At 36.3% G+C, this 14,095-nt stretch overlaps 1 pseudogene; it reads left to right on the forward strand.

The window, feature by feature from the left end:
- LOC103597754 overlaps positions 1-1,444 on the forward strand; it is a 112,458-nt pseudogene extending 111,014 nt beyond the window's left edge.
- The last annotated feature ends 12,651 nt before the right edge of the window (positions 1,445-14,095 follow it).

The following is a 14,095-nucleotide window of genomic DNA, read 5'->3' on the forward strand; positions in this document are numbered from 1 at the left end:
GCAGCTAATCAGTTTACCCTGAAAAAGTATGAATGAGATTTACTGTTCCCATACTTTCTGCAATTTTTTTTTACCCCCTCTTCATTCTCTTTAAATCTTGGTTTTGCTTTTGCTCCTTCAGGTAGCTGTGATGGTTAATTTTATGTGTCAACTTGACTGGGCTAAGGGATGCCCAGATTCCTGAAAGAATATTTTTTCTAGGGGCATCTGTGAGGGTGTTTCTACAAACGATTAGCATCTGAATCAGTAGACCGAGTGTATTAGTTCATTTATGTTGCTTGTAACAAAATACTTGGAACTAGGTGATTGATAAGAAAACAAAATTTAGTTTTCTGTCTATGGACGCTGCCAAGGAAGCATTGTTAAAGTCTTCCCACTGTCGTCATATCTAAGTCAGAGTCTCCTAAAGAGCCTGAATAGCTGCAGAAGCTCTTCATTGGAGGGCTGAGCTTTGAAACAACTGATGAGAGTCTCAGGAGCCATTTTGAGCAGTGGGGGATGCTCACAGACTATGTGGTAATGAGAGATCCAAACACCAAGCACTCCAGGGGCTTTGGGTTTGTCACATATGCCACTGTTGAGAAGGTGGATGCAACCATGAATGCAAGGACAAGGTGGATGGAAGAGTTGTGAAACCAAAGAGGACTGTCTCAAGAGAGGATTCTCAAAGATCAGGTGCCCACTTAATTGTGAAGAAAATCTTTGTTGGTAGCATTAGAGAGGACACTGAAGAACATCACCTGAGAGATTATTTTGAACAGTATGGGAAAATTGAAATGATTGAAATCATGACTGACCAAGGAAGTGGCAAGAAAAGAGGCTTTGCTTTTGTAACCTTGATGACCATGACTCTGTGGATAAGATTGTCATTTAGAAATACCATACTGTGAATGGCCACAACTGTGAAGTAAGGAAAGCCCTGTCGAAGCAAGAGATGGCTAGTGCTTCATCCAGCCAAAGAGGTCAGAGTGGTTCTGGAAACTTTGGTGGTGGTCGTGGAGGTGGTTTTGGTGGAAATGAAAACTTTGGTCATAGAGGAAACTTTAGTGGTCATGGTGGCTTTGGTGGCAGCCATGGTGGTGGTGGATGTGATGGCTGTGGGGATGGCTATAATGGATTTGGTAACGATGGGAGCAATTTTGGAGGTGGTGGAAGCTACAATGATTTTGGCAGTTTCAACAATCAGTCTTCAAGTTTTGGATCCATGAAGGGAGGAAATTTTGGAGGTAGAAGCTCTGGCCCTTATGGTGGTGGAAGCCAATACTTTGCCAAACCAGGAAACCAAGGTGGCTATGGTGGTTCCAGCAGCAGCAGTAGCTATGGCAGTGGCAGGAGGTTTTAATTAACTTCCAGGAAACAAAGCTTAGCAGGAGAGGAGAGCCAGAGAAGTGACAGGGAAGCTACAGGTTACAACGGATTTGTGAACTCAGCCAAGCATAGTGGTGGCAGGGCCCAGCTGCTACAAAGAAGACATGTTTTAGACAATATTAATGTGTATGGGCAAAAAAAAAAAACCTCAAGGACTGTATTTGTGATTAATTGTATAACAGGCTAGTTTAGTTTCTGTTCTGTGGGAAGTGTAAAGCATTTCAACAAAGGGTTTTAATGTAGAATTTTTTTCTTTGCACCTATGCTGTTGATTGCTAAATGTAATAGTCTGATCATGACACTGAATAAATGTCTTTTAAAAAAATAAAAAAGAAAAGAAAACAAAATTTATTGCTTACAGTTTTGGAGGCTGGGAAGTCCAAAGTCCAGGTAACACATCTGGAGAGGGTCTTCTTTGGTGGTGACTTCACAGCAATGAAGTGGTCTCACATGGCTGAAAATGGTGGTGTAGCGAGAGAGAGAGACTCTCACTGCTCTCCTTTTAAAGCCCTCAGAACCACACCCCTGACCACCATGATTAATCCATTCACTGTGGCATGGTCCTAAAATCTAATCATTTCTCAAGGCCTCAGTTTTCAATTACCATAATAGGATTTCCCACCCTCAACAGTTACAGTGGGAATTATGCTTCTAATATGTGAACTTTGTGGGGCACAATTTAGTCAGTTCATAGCACTGAGTAAAGAACATTCATCTGTACCAATGTGGATGTGCATCATCCAATCTATTGAGAGCACAGATAGAATAAAAAGATGAAGAAAGGGCAAATTCTCTTTTGGTCTGGGACATTCATATTCTCCTGGCTTGGGAATTTGGAGCTTCTAGTTCTGAGGCTTTTGCACTTGGACAGAATTCCTGTTCTCCAGCTTAAAGATGGCAGATCATGGGACTACTTGGCAGCAATCATCTCATGAGCCAATTTCCATAAATCTCCTTTTATATATCTGTGTATGTCCCATTGGTTCTATTTCTCTGGAGAATCCTGACTAATACAGTAGTGTACCACCTGACTCCTTAAAAAGTAAATAATTTACATATAAAAACTGTAAGTGGCTCTGAGTTATTCTTTGAATAACAATTATCTCTAGATTACGTTTTTCTCCATGTATTTGTGTCTATTGCAGTTTTTCTTTTGAGATCATCTTCCTCTACTTTCTATTTGTTTCTACTCCATAGCTTCAGTTTACACGTGATGTTGTTTTGCCGCATTGTCATAACTACCCCTAACTTTATTGGACTTTTCAACTCCACTATTTGATTATGTAGTCTTTGTGTGGTAGGCAGCTTCTGAAATAGTTCCCAGTGATTCCTGGCTTCTAGTATTCATGCCCTTGTTTATTCCCTCCCCTTGAGTATGCAGTGGTCCTAGTGATTTACTTCAAGCACATGTGATATGGCAAAAGTGATGGGAGGTCACTTCCATGATTAGGTTAAAAAAGGGCTGTTGTTTTTGTCTTGTTTGCTCTCTCTGCCTTGCTCTTCTCATTTGTTCACTTGCATGAAGACAAACTGAAGTGTTGTGAGATGCCCTAAGGAAGAGTCCCAGGTGGCAAGAAACCAAGAGAAGCCTTCTTCCAACAGCCAGTGAAAAATTCAGGTAACAGCCTGTGAGGAGCTGAATCCTGCCAACAGCCACTTGGGTGACCTTGAGTGTTGTCGCTTCTCTAGTTGATCCCTAAGATGACTCTTGCCACTGCTGAGCGACTTGATTGTAGTAACAGACCCTGAAGTAGAAGGATCATCCCTGAATTTCTAACCCACAGAAACTGTGAAATAATAAATTTTGTTTTAAGCCACTAAGTTTTGGGGTAATTTGTTATGCTACATAGATAACTTATACACTCCATATTTTAGATAAAGTTATATATAGATTCTGATGGGCTCAGTTCAGTATATGGGTCAGGTGTCCACCTCAGCCCAGTCAATTTAAGTGATGAATGAATAATGTAGTATATGAATAAGGCGATTAATTAGCTTATATTTCAAACTGGGGCACTTTTGAGAATAAAAGCTGTCATGGTTAATCATTATGCCAGGGCAGTAAGCATAAACTGAACTCTTCTGGACAGACAGGGAGAGAGGATCACTCCACTTATAGGACAAGCACTTTTGGGGTTGATGGAAAGGGCTGGATGGTGGAAGAGAAAGCTGACTCTGGCAAGCAAGTTGGCTCAACTATTTGATTCATAAGCATTATTTTTCCTGTTACGTAACTAAAAAACTGAAGCTCAGGCAGATTGTTTTTTAAGTGACAATAGATGACACTTTAACTGGTGGTTCTGGAATGCAAATTCATATCTGTTTTATTCTAGAGCTCATCTGTGCTTTTTGCTTAGTCATTGCATGTGTTTGGAGTTCAGTGTGCTGCACTAGTGTGTTCAGAAAGTCAGTATAGAATTATCATCACCCTTATTCTAGATTATTCTAGAACCACATTTATTCAGTGGTTGTCAACTTTGGATACACATTAGAATCAGCTGGAGAGCTTTGGAAATGCCAATGGCTGCATCTCTTCTCAAAGCGATCAAATCAGAATCTTTTGTGGTTGGATGAAGAATCAGTATATATATATTTATATATTTTAGTATATATATATATATTTATATATTTAACAAATATATATATATATATATATATATATATATATATATATAATTGAAGCATAGTTGATTATACATATTTTGAGGGGTATAGCATTGACTACCATCACCTGTGTACAACATGTGATGATCAAATCAATATTATTAGCATGTTAATTATTACAAATCATAATTATTTATTCCCCATACCCAACCTCTCCCCAACCCCCTTCTCCCTCCCCAACCATCCCACCTCTAGTAGCCATAGATATATTCTCTCCTTCTGAAAGGTCAATGTATTTTTGTGGTCTTGTCTTTCTTTCTTCCTTTCCTTCTCTCTTAGCTCCCACTTATGAGTGAGGACATGCAGTATTTCTGTTTCTATGTCTGGCTTCTTGCACGTAACATAATTTTCTCTGAGCTCATCCATGTTGCTGCAAATGGCAGAATTTCATTATTTTTTATGACTGAGTAGTATTCCACTGTGTATATATACTACATTTTCCTTATCTAGTCATCTGTCAGTGGACATTTAGATTGGTTCCATATCTTTGCTATTATAAATAGAGCTGCAGTGAACATGGCAGTGCAGGTATCCTTTCAACATGATGATTTCCATTCCTTTGAGTATATAACCAGAAGTGAGATTGCTGGATCATATGGTAGTGCTATCTGTAGTTGTCTGTGAAATCTCCATACTGTTTTCCATAATGGCTGCATTATTTTACAGTCCCACCAGCAAACTACCAAGACTGAACCAAGAAGAAATAGAAATCCTAAGCAGACTAATAACAAGCAACAAGATTGAAGCAGTAATCAACAGACTCCCAACAAAGAAAAGCCCAGGATCAGATGGCTTTACTGCTGGGTTCCATAAAACTTTTAAAGAGGAATTCATGCCAACTCTCTTCAAACTATTTCAAAATATTGAAACAGAGACCATTCTCCCAAAGTCATTCTATGAGGCCAGTATCACCCTGATACTAAAACCAGACAAAGATACAACAAAAAAAGAAAACCACAGGCCAATATCCTTGATAAACATAGACAAAAAAATCCTCAAGAATAAATATCTTTTAATCTCATCTGATGATTTCAGTGTGTAGCCAGTCTTGAGATGGGAGAGCACAGAAGCCAGCTGGCAGATGGAGAATTGATACGAGAATTTTGTGCTGAGAAAGACAATGGCGGATTTATAAGGTCAATTTTTTTTAAATTTTATTTTTTTACATAACAACTTCTTTTTTCCTCTGATTTCCAAGACAGGTCTGGAGATCTGTATTTTAAGCAGGTGTCACAAATAATTCTCATCAGGCAAGTTTGTGAATTGCTGGCCTAATCCATCTTCAAAGAAGTCCTGTTACATCTAGTTATCATAATAATGCCTTATTTTTATTAAAGCATAGGCACTTAGGTCTGACATTTAGATTTCAGCACTATCTTCTGATGCTCAGAAAAAAATGGCTTTCTGAAAAATTATTTCTGAAAATGTATGAATGGGTGTGGCTGGCCAGCATTTCTATTTGTGTGGATATCTCTTCGACATTAGGAATAAAAAGGAGACATCAGGTATTGCATAAAGTATCAGATGTTAACAAGTCCACTGCTTTGCTGTTTTTTGTGTACCAGGAAGAACCAATGATATCAAATATTTATACATAATCTGATCAATCACCTGTCTTTCCATTGAAGAAGAAGAGCTTTTTACTGTAAACTTACTCAGCTCTTTTTCATCCAGGAGAATAAAATGCTTTTTTTAAAAGTGTACTACTTTTTCTAAGTCTATATCCACAGCCTCTTGAATTTTACCTCAGAGCAGATGCATTTCTACAGCGGTTGAAAATAGGCATATGATTTAAGGCAGGAAGTAAAAAAAATAAATTGTTCAATTAAAACTACAGTGGGAATTTTTGGAAGAAAGTAATTACCTGAGCTATAACTTAGCCAGGACAACAGTTAATGCTCCTGCCCATATAGAGAAGGGAAATGGGGAATGAATAATTCTCTAGTCTATCCCTACCCCCTATGTCAGAATGTATTGCTTTATGTTCCTGTTGCTGTGTACAACTCAGATGAGAGAGAAATTTATTACCAGCTTTATGGAAAAAGACATGTGGGTAGTTTATACCTCATAATTCAAAAGCCATAGATGCCAGCAAAAAACCCCAAACAGAAATCTCTCCCCTGTCCCAGAGTGTTTTAAGTGGTTACAATATGTGAATCGATAGCCATCAGTCAGGCATCATGTGTTGGGACATCCACTAGGCAGAAAAAATATTATATTCAGGATTCATAGAAAACACAATACAAGGACTTATCTCACTAGCAGGGAAGTAGAGAGTATACAAAGATAATCGTTGTGGCAAGTGTAGTCATCTCTATGCAATCACCAAAATGTTTTGCTGTCTTCCACTTCCATCCTGACATTGTCATTGGTCTTGCAGCTATTTACTTTAATTTTAATTTAAAGTTATTATACAGTAAAATTGATTTCTTTTTTGTTCTGTGAATTTAAACACATGTATATATTTGTGCAATCACCACCACCACCGTCAGGATAAGAAACAGTTCTATTACCTCAAAAAATTCCTTCCTGTATCTTTTCATAGTCATTTGTTTTCACAATCTCAAACTCATGACAACACTGATCTATTTTCTATCACTATATTTTTGTCTTTTTGAGAATGTCATAGGAATGGAATCGTAAAATACGTAATCTCTACAGACTGGCTTGTTTCAGTTAGCTGAATGACTTTGAGATCCATCCATGTTGTTGCGTGTATCAAAGAGTGTTCTTTTGTATCGCTGCGTAGCATTCCTTCGTATGAATATATCAGTTTATTCATTCACTTGTTCAAAGAACTTTGGGTTGTTTCAAGGTTTGGCAGTAATGAATATAGCTGCTATAAACATTTCTATACCTAAGAGTGGCATTGCTGGGTCATCCGGTAAGTGCATGTTTACCTTTGTAAGAAATTGTCAAACTGTTGTTTAGAGTGACAGTATCACTTTGCATCCCCACCAGCAAGGCAAGAGAGATCCAGTTTCTTTGCGTCCATGCCAGTGCTTGCTATTGTCAGTGTTTTTTGTTTGTTTGTTTGGGGTTTTAATTTTTTAATTTTAACCAATAATAGTGTGTAGCAGTATCTCATCATGGCATTGATTTTTATTTCCCTAATGGCTAATGATATTGAGCATCTTTCCATGTGCTTGTTTACCATCTTTATATAATTTTGATGAAGGGTCTATTCAAGTCTTTCACTCTTTCAAAAATTTGTTTTTTTCTTACTTTTGAATTTGAGAATTCTTTTATCTAGATATAAGTCTTTTGTTAGTTATGTGATTTGCAAACCATTTCCCCAGTCTATAGCTTGTCTGTTTGTTCTCCTAACAATGCCTTTGAATTTCAATGCAGTCTAATTTATCAAGTTTTCTTCAAGTGTCATGTCTAAAAACCCATTGCCTAATCCACAGTCACAAATATTTTTTTCCTAAAAGTTTTATATTTTATTTTATATTTAGAGCTATGATCCATTTTGTGTTAACTTTCGTATAGGTTGTAAAGATTAAGTCAGTGTTCAATTGTTTTAAATATGATTGTTTAATTAGTTCCGATATCGTTTGTTGATAAGACTTTTCTTTCTAAACTGAGTTGCTTTTTTACTTTTGTTAAAAAATTTACTTGCCATACTTGTATGGGTCTATTTCTTGACTTTTCAAAATGTTTTATTGATCTATGTTTATATCCCTTTGCCAGTACCACACTGTCTTGATTACAGTAAATTTACACTAAGTCTTAAAATTGGATTGTATGGTTTCTTCAACTTCATTTTTTTCCCCAAAATTATTTTAGCTATTATATTTCCTTTTATTTTCCAAATATGTTTAAGATCAGCTCATTCTTATCTACAAACACATTCTATGAGAATTTGGTTGAAATTGAATAAAATCTGTAGATTCATTTGGGGAGATTAACATCTTTACTATGTATGTTGAATTTTTCAACTCATAAAATGGCATGTGTCTCCACTCAGTTACATCTTTTTTCATGTCTTTCTTTGGCATTATTTATTTATTATTACACAGATCCTGTGCATGTTTTGTCCAATTTAAATATTTCTTTTTTGGGGAACTATTGTAAATGCAATTCTTTTTTTAAATTTTGTTTCCAGTTGCATGTTGCTAGTATGTGGAAATATGACTGATTTTTGTGTGTTGACTTATATCTTGCAAACTTGCTAAACTCACTAGTTCTAGAACTTTTTCTGTAGATTCAGATTTTTACATAGGTAGTCATATGATATGCAAATATGTACAGATTTCTTTCTTTTTTATCTTTTAAATTTATTTCTCATGACTTACTGTATTGACTAGGACTTCTAATATGATGTTGAATAATAGTGGTGAAAGTAAACATCGTTGTTCTATTTCTAATCATGGGAAAACTTTAGTTTTTTGAGATTAAGTGTGGTATTTGCTACAGTTTTATTTTTTTTTTTTAAGATTCTTTTATAAGATCAAGGAAGTTTCTTTTATTCCTGGTTTGCTCAGAGGTGTTTCGGATAGTTTTACTGCATAAATTGATATCATTGTATTAGTCAGGGTTCTCCAGAGAGACAGAATCAATAGGATATGTTATAATTATATGAGAGGGATTTATTAGGGGAATTAGCTCACATGGCTATGAAGAAAAGTCCCACGATAGGCCGTCTATAAACTGGATGCCGGTAGCTTGGCTCAGTCCAAGTCCAAAGGCCTCAGAACCAGAGAAGCTGATGGTGTCCTTGGTGTAAGTTCTGGAACCCAAAAGCTGAAGAGTCTCAAGCTATGATGTCCACGGACAGAAGAGTGTATTCCAGCTCCAGCGGATAGAGAGAGAAAACTTCACCTCTTTCCTCTGTCTTTTGTTCTCTCCAGACCCCCAGTGGATTGGATGGTTCCCACCCACGTTGAGGGTGGGTCTTTCACACCCGTGTGACTCAGACTCTCATGCTAATCTCTGCTGGAAACACCCTCACAGACACACCTGAAAAGATTGCTTTACCAGTTTTCTCAGCATTCCTTCATCTGACCAAGTTGACACCTAGAATTAACCTTCACAATCATGTAGGTTTTTTTTTTTTTTCCTGCATTCCCGGGATAAAACACAATCGGTCATGCTTTTGTTTCTTAATATATATATTTAATGTATATATAAATGTTAGGAAACTAAGTAATATATATTTTAATATATATAAAAATATTAGTAAATTGAATTCAGACACACACACACATATCACACACATATGTTTGAGTAATACCTGTTTTTTAACTGTTATCTTTGGGCATTTCCATTTAATGTAGTTATTGATATGTTTGGTTTTAGGTCTGCCACTTTATTATTATTATTATTTCTTGTTTTCTACTCTTTGTGTTTGTTTGTTTGTTTGTTTGTTTCTGTGGTTTCTGGTATGGATTAAATGTTTCACCTGAAATTTCTTGTATTGGAAACTGGACTAACCACTGTAATAGTGTTAAGAGGGTGTGAAATCTAATTACAGTATTTAAAAGGTGGGGCCTTGAAGATGTGATTAGATTGTGAGGATTGTGCCCTTGTGAATGGACTGATACATTCAAGAAGTAGTGGGCATGGTTCTGATGGCTTTACAAGGAGAGTGGGTGAGAAGGTCAGCTCTCTCTGGCTCATGCCATTCTTGCATTGTGATACCCTGCAGTGTTGTAGAAGAAGGTCCTCACAGATGTGTTCCCTGGACCTTCGACTTCTCAGCCTCCCAAACTGTAAGAAATAAATTTTATTTTTTAAATAAATTATCCAGTTTCAGGTATTCTGTTATAACCAATAGAAACAGACTAATACAGTTTCCCTTTCATGCATTCTTGTGGGTTAGTTGAACATTTTTCAGTGTTGTATTTTAATTTTCCCATTGTTTTTGACCATATATCCTTGTATGTTTTTTAGTGGTTGTTTTAAGGATTACAATATACGTATTTAACATTTGACTGTCTACTTAGTTATCAATTATTTACCACCTCAAGTGGAATTTAGATTTCACTACTGTGTAGGTCTCTTTAAATACTCCTCCCCCCACATTTTTTATGTTTTAATCATCTCACATATATGTTTTAGTTATCCCATACTTAAACATACACTGAAGTTATCATCAGACAATGTTATAGTTTTTCCTTTCAATTGTTAAACATTTTAAGGAATTTTAGGAGAGGAATAATCTTTTCCTTCTTTACTGCTGGTAACTTTTCTCTCTAACTGAAGAACTTCATTTTATCCTACGTCTAGAGCAGGATGCTGACAATAAATTTTCTTAGTTGTCTTTCATCTGAGAATGAGTTTTTTTCAGCTTCATTCCTGAAGCATATTTTCACTAAATATTGAATAATGGGTGTTTTAGTCCATTTTGTTTTGCTATAACAGAATAACTGAAACTGGGTAATTTACAAATAAGAGAGGTTTATTTGGCTTATGATTCTGGGACAGCTGCATCTGTCACAGGCTTCAGGCTGCTTCTACTCATGGCAGAAAAACAGCAGGTAGCCAGTGGGTACAAGCAGATCACATGGCAAGAGGAAGCAAGAGAGAGAGAGAGGAGGTGCCAGAGTCTTTTAAACAACCAGCTCTTGCGGGAACTAATAGAGCGAAAACTCACTCATTAATCCCCCCTCCCCCAGAGAGAGCATTAATCCATTCATGAGGGATCTGCCCCCATGACTCAATCAGTTTCCAACACTGCCACATTGGGGATCAAATTTCCACATGAGTTTGGGAGGGGACAACACATCCAAACTCCATCAATTGGTTAACAGTTCTTTCTTAAGTACTTTAAAAATCTTCCACTGCCTTCTGGTTTCTGTGTTTTCTGATGAGAAATCTGCAGTCATTGTAACTGTCCTTCCCCCATAGGTAAGGTGCGGTTTTTCTCTGGCTGTTGTAAAGATTTTTTTTTTCTCTGCTATAAGTTTTCAACCATTTGATTATGATGTGTTTGTATGTGAATTTGAATTTATTTTGTTTGGGGTTTGATTAGGTTCTTAAATCTGTAGGCTTATGTCTTTTACCTAACTTGGGACATTTTCAATCATTTTTTTGTTTGGCAAATTTTTCAGCACCATATTCTTTCTCCTCTCCTTCTAGAACTCTGAAGACACAAATTTTATACCTTTTCTTATTGTCTTACAAGTCCTTGAGACTGTGCTTACCATTATTTTTTATCTATTTTGTTCTTGTGTTCAGAGTTGATATTTTCTATTGATTTCTTTCAGGTCACTGTTTCTTTCCTCTATCATTTCCATTCTAATATTAAGCCCATTTAGCGAGTTTTTTAAAAATTTCAATTATGTATTTTTCAGTTTTTAAAAAATTTCCACTTATTCATCTTATCATCTACTTTTTTGGTTTATATTTTTATTCATTTCAAGAATGTTCACTATTGCCTGTTGAAGCATTTTTACAATAGGTATTTTAAAGTCTTTGTCAAATAATCCACCATTCTGTTGGCCTCTGATGATTATCTTTTTTCATGTGAGGTGAAATTTTCTTAGCTCATTATATATCAAATAATTTTGGCTTGTTACCTGGACAATTTGAATGTTATGCTATAAAACTCTGGATATTTTTGTTTTAGCATATAATTAACCTGATTATGCTTAGGGCATCATTCTAACACAGCTTCTGTGGGCTTTGGTTCCAAGATGAGTTCAGTTTTTAAAGCCTGTTAAGTGCTCTTCACATATAAACCATATGCCCACCATCCCCAAGTGATCAGTCAGGGACCACATGACAGTCTGTAAGTTAGAATACTTCCTAAATTCTTTGAAAAGCTAATTAAGATCAAAACTATACTTCTGTGGCTTGAGCGTGAGCCCATGGACTTCATAAACACCTTGAAGAGCTTATGCTCCTGAGCTTCTCTCTATCTCTCTTTGATCTCCCAGTACTTTCCAGTTTCCTGGGGCTTTCTTTTTCAGTCTTCTAGCCAGAAAGGTAGCCCTTTTCTGGTCCTGTTTTCTCACATGTTTTCAGGACTGTACCGGCATCTGAAGCCAAGTGGCTGGAGAGCAAGTGACAAAATCAATTGGCAACACGCCCTCTCCTCTTGGGATCACAGCCCCACCAGTCAGAAAAGAAGATTTCTCTCTTCAGAATCTTGGTTGCCATGTCTCTCTCTTCCTACTGCTGCTGCTACCACTCCAACGTGATTGCTCGGGGGATGAGATTTGAGAGACTAGAGAAAAGGACGAAAAGATGTTTCCACACTCTCTTTGTGTTTTAAGACTTTTCTCTCCCACTTCTTAAGCCAGAGCTAGAATGCTTTGCTTGAGCTCTGTCTGTCTGCACCCCACTGCCCAGTTCTGCTTTGGACTACATTGAGATGAGGTTAGGGGTACTGAGTGGAAAAATAGAAGACTTACCACCAACTGGGTCATACTTCAAATTCTGGTCTTTTTTCCTGATCTATGTGCTACTCTTTACTTTTCAGAGACATCAAGCAGTTGCTCCATGATTCCATCCAGGTTTTATAGCTTCATTGAGTAGGAGAGATGGATGGAATATGCTTACTCTGCACTAGAACTTTGTCCCACAAACTCTTATTCTACTTTATTTTAAAATTCTTACTCAAAAGCAAACCATTATCATAGCTTTTACCTTATAATTTTGTGGAAGTTTATCAACTTAGCTCTAGATCCATTTACATATACATACACACGATGTATAAGGAGGCTGTTTCTATTTACCTGTTTTAAAATAGCATTGAGAACAATTTTAAAATAGATTAAATCATCAAATTACCCCTTTTCATATGTAGCTCAGCTTTATATTGTAAGTCAGTATTCCATTAATTATGCAATGAAGAAAATAGAAATGACTACAGACTAATTCCAACAAAATATTTATAGAGTATTTATGTGCTCAGAAATGTACAATAAGATATCAAAGAAATAAAGGTGTATTTAGAAGTATATTTTATACTCAAGAAGTATGTCAATTGCACTCAAAATGCTTAAAATGTAATGGCAAAAACCCATTAATGTAACATAAGTAATTCTACAAGACTAGATGAAGGTTGGCTCTTGTTTTTGCATATTTCTGAAATGAGTGGTACAGACAGTATGCAATGTGAATTCTAAGGCGAGACATCCTGCTATGCAATGATAGAAGCTGGAGACACTTCCTAGAGAGATGACAGTGTAATTACTATCACAGAGGAATGAAGACCCAGGTGAGGTTTCATGTATGCCCCATTGCTGAAGTCCAGACCCTGTGTCGGTATGTGCCGGGACCAATTATAAACTGAATGGGACTCTTCATTTTATTATTCAGCATATTCAAAGTATTGAATTTCTGACACATGGTCTGTGTTTATTCTAAAATCAGGCAAAAATCAATAAAACAACATTTGCACCACATTAACAACTTTTTCATTATATTGCTAGACTCAATGTATTTCATTAATGTGCTAGTGAGTTTTAAAGCCTCTAATGAAAAATGGTTTTCATGTGAAATTAGTGACTTTCATACTATATTTGTAACATAGAGCACTATTACGCTAATTATAGGAGAAAGTTATTGGTAGTCATCAACTTTGGTTATGTTCTACATAAAGTTTCAACATTCATTAAAAACAGTAACAATAGTAACACTATAGCTATTTAGAGTATTCTGTCAAAACCCACCACATGTCTTCTTTATTTGCAATACTAAGCAGTTCCATAATTCTAAAAGAAATGAAAACAATATATGACATTACTACACTATAGTCTCTCTCTGTTTTCTCACTGGATTTCCTGGGTTCACCATTGAATTCAAAGAATGGGTAACATTTCAATGTTAAATGTTTTAACTGGTTATATCATGCTTATGTTTTTAGATATGGATTAGTCTGAGTATAGACTTGGCTGAGTGTAGCAGAAGCCTAATATAAGAATGTTTGGACAATACAGAACTTTTTTTCTTTCTTGTGAAATTAATGGGCTAGTATGGTCACACTGCTTCATGAAGGCACCACAGAAGTAGGTCTCTTCTACCTTGTTGCTCCTCTAAATTATGTCAACAGGACTTATCTCTCAGATCTTCTTCTATGCAGTGTCTTCATTCTCTGCTCATCAGCAGAGAA

Source organism: Galeopterus variegatus, unplaced genomic scaffold, assembly GCF_000696425.1.
Source record: "Galeopterus variegatus unplaced genomic scaffold, G_variegatus-3.0.2 Scaffold2409, whole genome shotgun sequence".
NCBI lineage: Eukaryota > Metazoa > Chordata > Mammalia > Dermoptera > Cynocephalidae > Galeopterus > Galeopterus variegatus.